This window comes from Pristiophorus japonicus, unplaced genomic scaffold, assembly GCF_044704955.1.
Source record: "Pristiophorus japonicus isolate sPriJap1 unplaced genomic scaffold, sPriJap1.hap1 HAP1_SCAFFOLD_43, whole genome shotgun sequence".
Classification (NCBI taxonomy): domain Eukaryota; kingdom Metazoa; phylum Chordata; class Chondrichthyes; family Pristiophoridae; genus Pristiophorus; species Pristiophorus japonicus.
Window position 1 is genome coordinate 2386598 of NW_027254201.1, and position 7097 is coordinate 2393694.

Genomic DNA, 7097 nt, shown 5'->3' on the forward strand with positions numbered 1-7097 from the left:
ATACCGTATCAGTTTGAGGGACTGTATTGGTTTGAGGGGCTATTTCTGTTTTAAGAACTGTATTAGATTGAGGGTCTGTATTAGTTTGAGCGGCTGTATTGGTTTGAGGGGCTGTATAAGTTTGAAGGACTGTATTAGATTGAGGGACTGTATAGTTTGAGGGACTGTCTTACTTTGACTGGCTGTATTACGTTGAGAGACTGTATTACATTAAGGGTCTGTATTAGTTTGAAGGTCTGTATTAGTTTGAGGGGCTGTATTAGTTTGAGGGACTGTATTAGTTTGTTGAACTGTATTAGTTTGAGGGACTGTATTAGTTGGAGGGGCTGTATTAGTTTCAGGGTCCGTATTAGTTTGAGGGACAGTATTGGTTTGAGGGGCAATATTAGCTTCAGGGGCAGTATAGGTTTGAGATTCTCTATTAGTTTGAGGTTCTCTATTAGTTTGAGGAAATATATTAATTTGAGGTCCTCGAAAAGTTTTTATTCTTGTCTTATTTTAACCGGCTTTATTTGTCCTTGGTCCGCTATGGTCATTATGACATCTATTAAAATGTAGTTCTTTATTAATTTGAGTGGCTGTAATAGTTTGAGGGACTGTATTCGTTTGAGGGTCTGTATTAGTTTGAGCGACTGTATTAGTTGGACGGGCTGTATTAGTTTCAGGGACTGCATCAGTTTGAGGGACTGTATTAGTTTGTGGGTCTGTATTAGTTTGATGGATTTATTAGTTTGAGGGACTGTATTAGTTTGAGGGACTGTATTAGTTGAATGGGCTGTATTAGTTTCAGGGTCCGTATTAGTTTGAGGGACTGTATTGGTTTGAGGGGCTTTATTAGCTTCAGGGGCAGTATTAGTTTGAGATTCCCTATTAGTTTGAGGTTCTCTATTAGTTTGAGTAAATATGTTAATTTGAGGTCCACGGAAAGTTTTTAATCTTGTCTTATTTTAACCGGCTGTATTTGTCCTTGGTCCGCTATGGTCATTATGACATCTATTAAAATGAGGTTCTTTATTAATTTGAATGGCTGTAATAGTTTGAGGGACTGTATTCGTTTGAGGGTCTGTATTAGTTTGAGGGACTGTATTAGTTGGACGGGCTGAATTAGTTTCAGGGACTGCATCAGTTTGAGGGACTGTATTAGTTTGAGGGACTGTATTAGATTCAGTGTCTGTATTAGTTTGAGGGACTGTCTTAGTTTAAGTGGCTGTATTACGTTGAGAGACTGTATTAGTTTAAGTGTCTGTATTAGTTTGAGGGTCTGTATTAGTTTGAGGGGCTGTATTAGTTTGAGGGACTGTATTAGTTTGTTGAACTGTATTAGTTTGAGGGACTGTATTAGTTTGAGCGACTGTATTAGATTCAGGCTCTGTATTAGTTTGAGGGCCCGTCTTTGCTTGAGTGGCTGTTTTACGTTAAGGGAGTGTATTAGATTCAGGGTCTGTCTTAGTTTGAGGGGCTGTATTAGTTTGAGGGGCTGCATTAGTTTGAAGGTTTGTATTAGTTTGAGGGACGATATTTGTTGGAGGGGCTGTATAAGTTTCTGGGTCCGTATTAGTTTGAGGGACTGTATTGGTTTGAGGTGCTGTATAAGTTTGAAGGACTGTATTAGATTGTGGGTCTATATTTGTTAGAGGGACTGTATTAGATTGAGGGTCTGTATTAGTTTGAGGGACTGTATTGGTTTTTGGGACTGTATTAGATTGAGGGTATGTAGTAGTTTGAGGGACTGTATTCGGTCCAGGGTCTGTATTGGTTTGAAGGTATGTATTAGTTTGAGGGAATGTACTAGTTGGAGGGTCTGTATTAGCTTGAGGGTCTGTAATAGATTGAGGAACTGTATTAGATTTAGGGTCTGTATTAGTTTGAGGGACTGTATTAGTTTGAGGGGCTGTATTAGTTTGAAGGACTGTATTAGATTGAGGTTCTGTATTAGTTTGAGAGGCTGTATCAGTTTGAGGGCTGTATTAGTTTGAAAGGATGTATTAGTTTGATGGACTGTATTAGTTTGAGGGGATGTATTAGTTGGAGGGTCTGTATTAGTTTGAGGGACTGCATTAGATTGAGAGTCTTTATTCGTTTGAGGGATTGCATTAGTTTGAGGGACTGTATTAGTTTGAGGGCTGTATTAGTTTGAAGGACTGTATTAGATTGAGGGTCTGTATTAGTTTGTAGGTCTGTATTAGTTTGAGTGACTGTATTAGTTGGAGGGTCTGCATTAGTTTGAGGGGCTTTATTAGATTGAGGCTCTGTTTTAGTTTCAGGGTCCGCATTCGTTTGAGGAACTGTATTGGTTTGAGGGGCTGTATTAGCTTGAGCGGCAGTATTAGTTTGAGATTCTCTATTAGTTTGAGGTTCTCTATTAGTTTGAGGAAATATATTAATTTGAGGTCCCCGAAAAGTTTTTATTCTTGTCTTATTTTATGCGGCTGTATTTCTCCTCGTTCCTCTACGGGCATTAAGACATCTATTCAAATGCGGTTCTTTATTAATTTGAGTGGCTTTAATAGCTTTAGGGTCTGTATTAGTTTGAGGGACTGTATTAATTTGACGGGTTGTATTAGTTTCAGGGACTGCATTAGTTTGAAAGAGTGTATTAGTTTGTGGGGCTGTATTAGTTTGATGGACTTTATTAGTTTCAGGGACTGTATTAGTTTGATGGACTGTATTAATTTGATGGACTGTATTAGATTGAGGGTCTGTATTCGTTTGAGAGACTGTATTCGTCTGACGGGCTGTATTAGTTTCAGGGACTGCAAGAGTTTGATGGACTGTATTAGCTTGTGGGTCTGTATTAGTTTGAGGGACTGTATTAGTTTTACGGGCTGTATTAGTTTCAGGGAGTGCATTCGTTTGAGGGACTGTATTAATTTGAGGGTCTGTATTAGTTTCAGGGACTTTATTCGATTGAGTGTCTCTATTAGTTTGAGGGACTGTATTGGTTTTTGGGTCTGTATTAGATTATGGGTCTGTATTAGTTGAGGGACTGTATTAGATTAAGGGTCTGTATTAGTTTGAGGGACTGTATTGGTTTTTGGGACTGTATTACATTGAGGGTATTGATTAGTTTGAGGGACAGTATTAGTTTTAGTCACTGTATTAGATTGAGGGTCTGTATTAGTTTGAGGGACTGTATTAGGTTGAGTGACTGTATTATTTTGGGCGGCTGTCTTAGGTCCAGGGTCAGTATTCGTTTGAAGGTCTGTATTAGTTTGAGGGAATATATTTTTGGAGGGTCTGCATTAGCTTGAGGGTCTGTAATAGTTTGAGGGACTGTATTAGATTGAGGGTCTGCATTAGTTTGAGGGACTGTATCAGTTTGAGTGGCAGTATTAGTTTCAGGAACTGTATTAGTTTGATGGACTGTATTAGTTTGATGGACTGTATTCGCTTGAGGGTCTGTATTAGTTTGAGAGACTGCATTAGTTTGACGGGCTGTATTAGTTTCAGGGACTGCATTAGTGTGAGGGACTGTATTAATTTGAGGGACTGTATTAGTTTCAGGGACTGTATTAGATTGAGTGTCTGTATTAGTTTGAGGAACTGTATTGGTTTTTGGGACTGTATTAGATTATGGGTCTGTATTAGTTTGAGGGACTGTATTAGATTGAGTGTCTGTATTAGTTTGAGCGACTGTATTGGTTTTTGGGACTGTATTAGATTGAGGGTATGTATTAGTTTGAGGGACTGTATTAGTTTTAGGCACTGTATTAGATTGAGGGTCTGTATTAGTTTGAGGGACTGTATTAGGATGAGGGACTGTATTATTTTGAGGGGATGTATTAGGTCCAGGGTCAGTATTAGTTTGAAGGTCTGTATTAGTTTGAGGGAATAAATTAGTTGGAGGGTCTGTATTAGTTTCAGGGTCTGTAATAGTTTGAAGGACTGTATTAGATTGAGGGTCAGTATTAGTTTGAGGGAATGTATTAGTTTGAGGTGCTGTATTAGTTTGAAGGTCTGTATCAGTTTGAGGGAATGTATTAGTTGGAGGGTCTGTATTAGTTTGAGGGACTGAATTAGATTGACGGTCTCTATTCGTTTGAGGGGTTGTATTAGTTTGAGGGGCTGTATTAGTTTGAGGACTGTATTAGTTTGAGGGACTGTATTAGAGTGAGGGTCTGTATTAGTGTGAGGGACTGTATTAGATTGAGGCTCTGTATTAGTTCAATGGGCTGTGTTAGTTTGCGAGTCTTTATTTGTTGGAGGGCTGTATTAGTTAAAGGGTCCATATTAGTTTGAGGGACATTATTGGTTTGAGGTGCTGAAGACGTTTGACGTATTACATTGAAGGTGTGTATTAGTTTGAAGGACTGTATTAGATTGAGGGACTGTATTAGTTTGATGGATTGTATTAGTTTGAGGAGCTGTGTTAGTTTCAGGGTCGGTATTAGTTTGAGGGACTGTATTGGTTTGAGGGGCTGTATTAGCTTGAGGGGCAGTATTATTTTGAGATTCTCTTTGAGTTTGAGTTTCTCTATTAGTTTGAGGAAATATATTAAATTTGAGGTCCTCGAAAAGTTTTTATTCTTGTCTTATTTTAACCGGCTGTATTTGTCCTAGGTCCGCTATAGGCATTAAGAGATCTATTAAAATGAGATTCTTTATTAATTTGATTGGCTGTATTAGCTTGAGGGTCTGTATTAGTTTGAGGGACAGTATTAGTTTGAGGGACTGTATTAGTTTGACGGCATGTATTAGTATCAGGGACTGCATTAGTTTGAGGGACTGTATTAGTTTTTGTGGCTGTATTAATTTGACGGACTGTATTAGTTTGAGGGTCTGCATTAGTTTGAGGGACTGTATTAGTTTTTGGGGCTGTATTAATTTGACGGACTGTATTAGTTTGAGGGACTGCATTAGTTTGAGGGGTTGAATTAGTTTGATGGACTGTATTAGTTTGATGGACTGTATTAGTTTGAGGGTCTGTATTAGTTTGAAGGACTGTATTAGTTTGAGGGACTGTATTAATTTCTGGGTCCGTATTAGTTTGAGGGTTTGTATTGGTTTGAGGCGCTGTATAAGATTGAAGGACTGTATTAGATTGAAGGTCTGTATTAGTTTGAGGGACTATATTAGATTGAGGGTCTGTATTAATTTGAGGGTATGTATTGATTTTTGCGACTGTATTAGATTGAGTGAATGTATTTGTTTGAGGGACTGTATTAGTGTTAGGGGCTGTATTAGTTGGGGGCTGTATTAGGTCCAGGGTCTGTATTAGTTTGAGGGACTGTATTAGCTTGAGGGACTGCATTAGGTTTAGGGGCTGTATTAATTTGAGTGAATGTATTTGTTTGAGGGAATGTATTAGTTTGATGGACTGTGTTAGTTTGAGAGTCTGTATTAGTTTGAGGGGCCGCATTAGTTTGAGGGTCTGTATTAGTTTTAGTGACTGTATTAGTTTGAGGGACTGTCTTAGCTTTAGGGGCTTTATGACTTTGATGGACTGTATTAGTTTGAGGGGCTGCATTAGTTTGAGGGAATGTATTAGTTTGTGGAAATGTATTAGGTTGAGGGACTGTATTAATTTGAGACTCTGTATTAGTTTGAGGGGCTGCATTAGTTTGAGGTTTTATATTAGTTTGAGTTTCTGTATTCCTTTGAATTTCTCTATTAGTTTGGGTTACTCTATTATTTTTAGTTTCTCTATTAATTTGAGTTTCTCTAATAGTTTGAGGGAGTGCATTAAATTGATGGGCGGAGTTAGGTTAAGTTTCTCAATTCGTCTGAGGTGCTGTCTTTGATTGGGATGTCTTATTTTGACGTTTGGTATTAGTTTCATGTTCTTTATTACTTTGAGGGACTGTATTAGTATGAGTTTCACTATTTGTTTGAATATTTGTATTATTTTGAGGCTCCCTATTAGTTTAAGGTTCTCTATTAGTTCGAGTGAATTATTTTGAGGGCACCTATTATTTTTTGAAGATTAGTTTCAGCTTCTCTCTGAGTTGAATTTCAATACATGCGTGAGTTTTGCGAATAGTTTAGTGTCTCTGTTAGTTTGAGGGTCTGTATTAGTTTTAGTTTCTTTATTATTTTGAGTGTCCGTGTTATTTTGAGGTTCTCTATAGATTTATTAAAAATTAGTTTGATATTCTTTACTTGTTTGAGGTTCTCTATTTTTTCGAGGTTCTCTTTTAGTTTGATGTTATTTTAGTTTGAGGGGATGTATCAGTTTTCGTTTTAGTTTGAGGTAACATGTCATTTTAAAGGTTTGTTTTAGTTTGAGGTTCTCTTGATTAGAGGGGCTGTACGAGTTGGAGGTTCTCTATTAGTTTGATGTACTGTCTTATTTTAAGCGTCTGTATGATGAGAAGTTCTATATTAGTTTGCATTGTTTTAGCTGCATGAATTTGTGGTGCTGTAATATTTTTAGGTATTCTACGAGTATGAAGCACCACCTTTGTATGAGCTGCGTTATGGCTATGAGAGGCTTAATTAATATGAGGGCCTGTATTAGTTTGAGGACTATCATAGATATTTCCCACTTTAATTGTTTTCCTGGATTTCCGTAGTTAAAGAGATCAGCCACTTCCTGGCCCGCAGTAGAAGATCTTTGAGTAGGACATTCTAACATTTGTAATTGAAGTACTGAATGCCTGCATTTAAAAGGACAGCCACGCACCCAATTCTAGTACCGCAGCCCTGAGAGAGAAACTCTAACATTGGGAATGTAATTACTGAATATCGACAGTTAAAGAAGTCACCCACATCACAGAGTGCAGTAGAGCAGCCCTGAGAGGGAAACTCTAACATTGGGAATGTAATTACTGAATGGCCACAGCAGAGTAAAGGACATCACCCGAAACAATATGCGATCTCCAGTTTGGCGTGATGGTTTTTGAAACAACAACCGAATTGCTGGGAGAATGCAGCTGGAACATTTCATGAGTTAATTAACATGAGCAGAATTGTCCAATCTTTTGTGTTTCCAATTTGAATCTCAGCAGCAAATATATTCGTTCACAGCAGGGACTTAAATCGGCTGTCGTAATCTGTTTTGTACAAGTATTTAAAATAACTATTTTGTTCGATGTTGCAACATGAATGTCCCCGTGGAGAGCCAGCAGGGTATAACTTAAAGGCACTGGAAATGTACC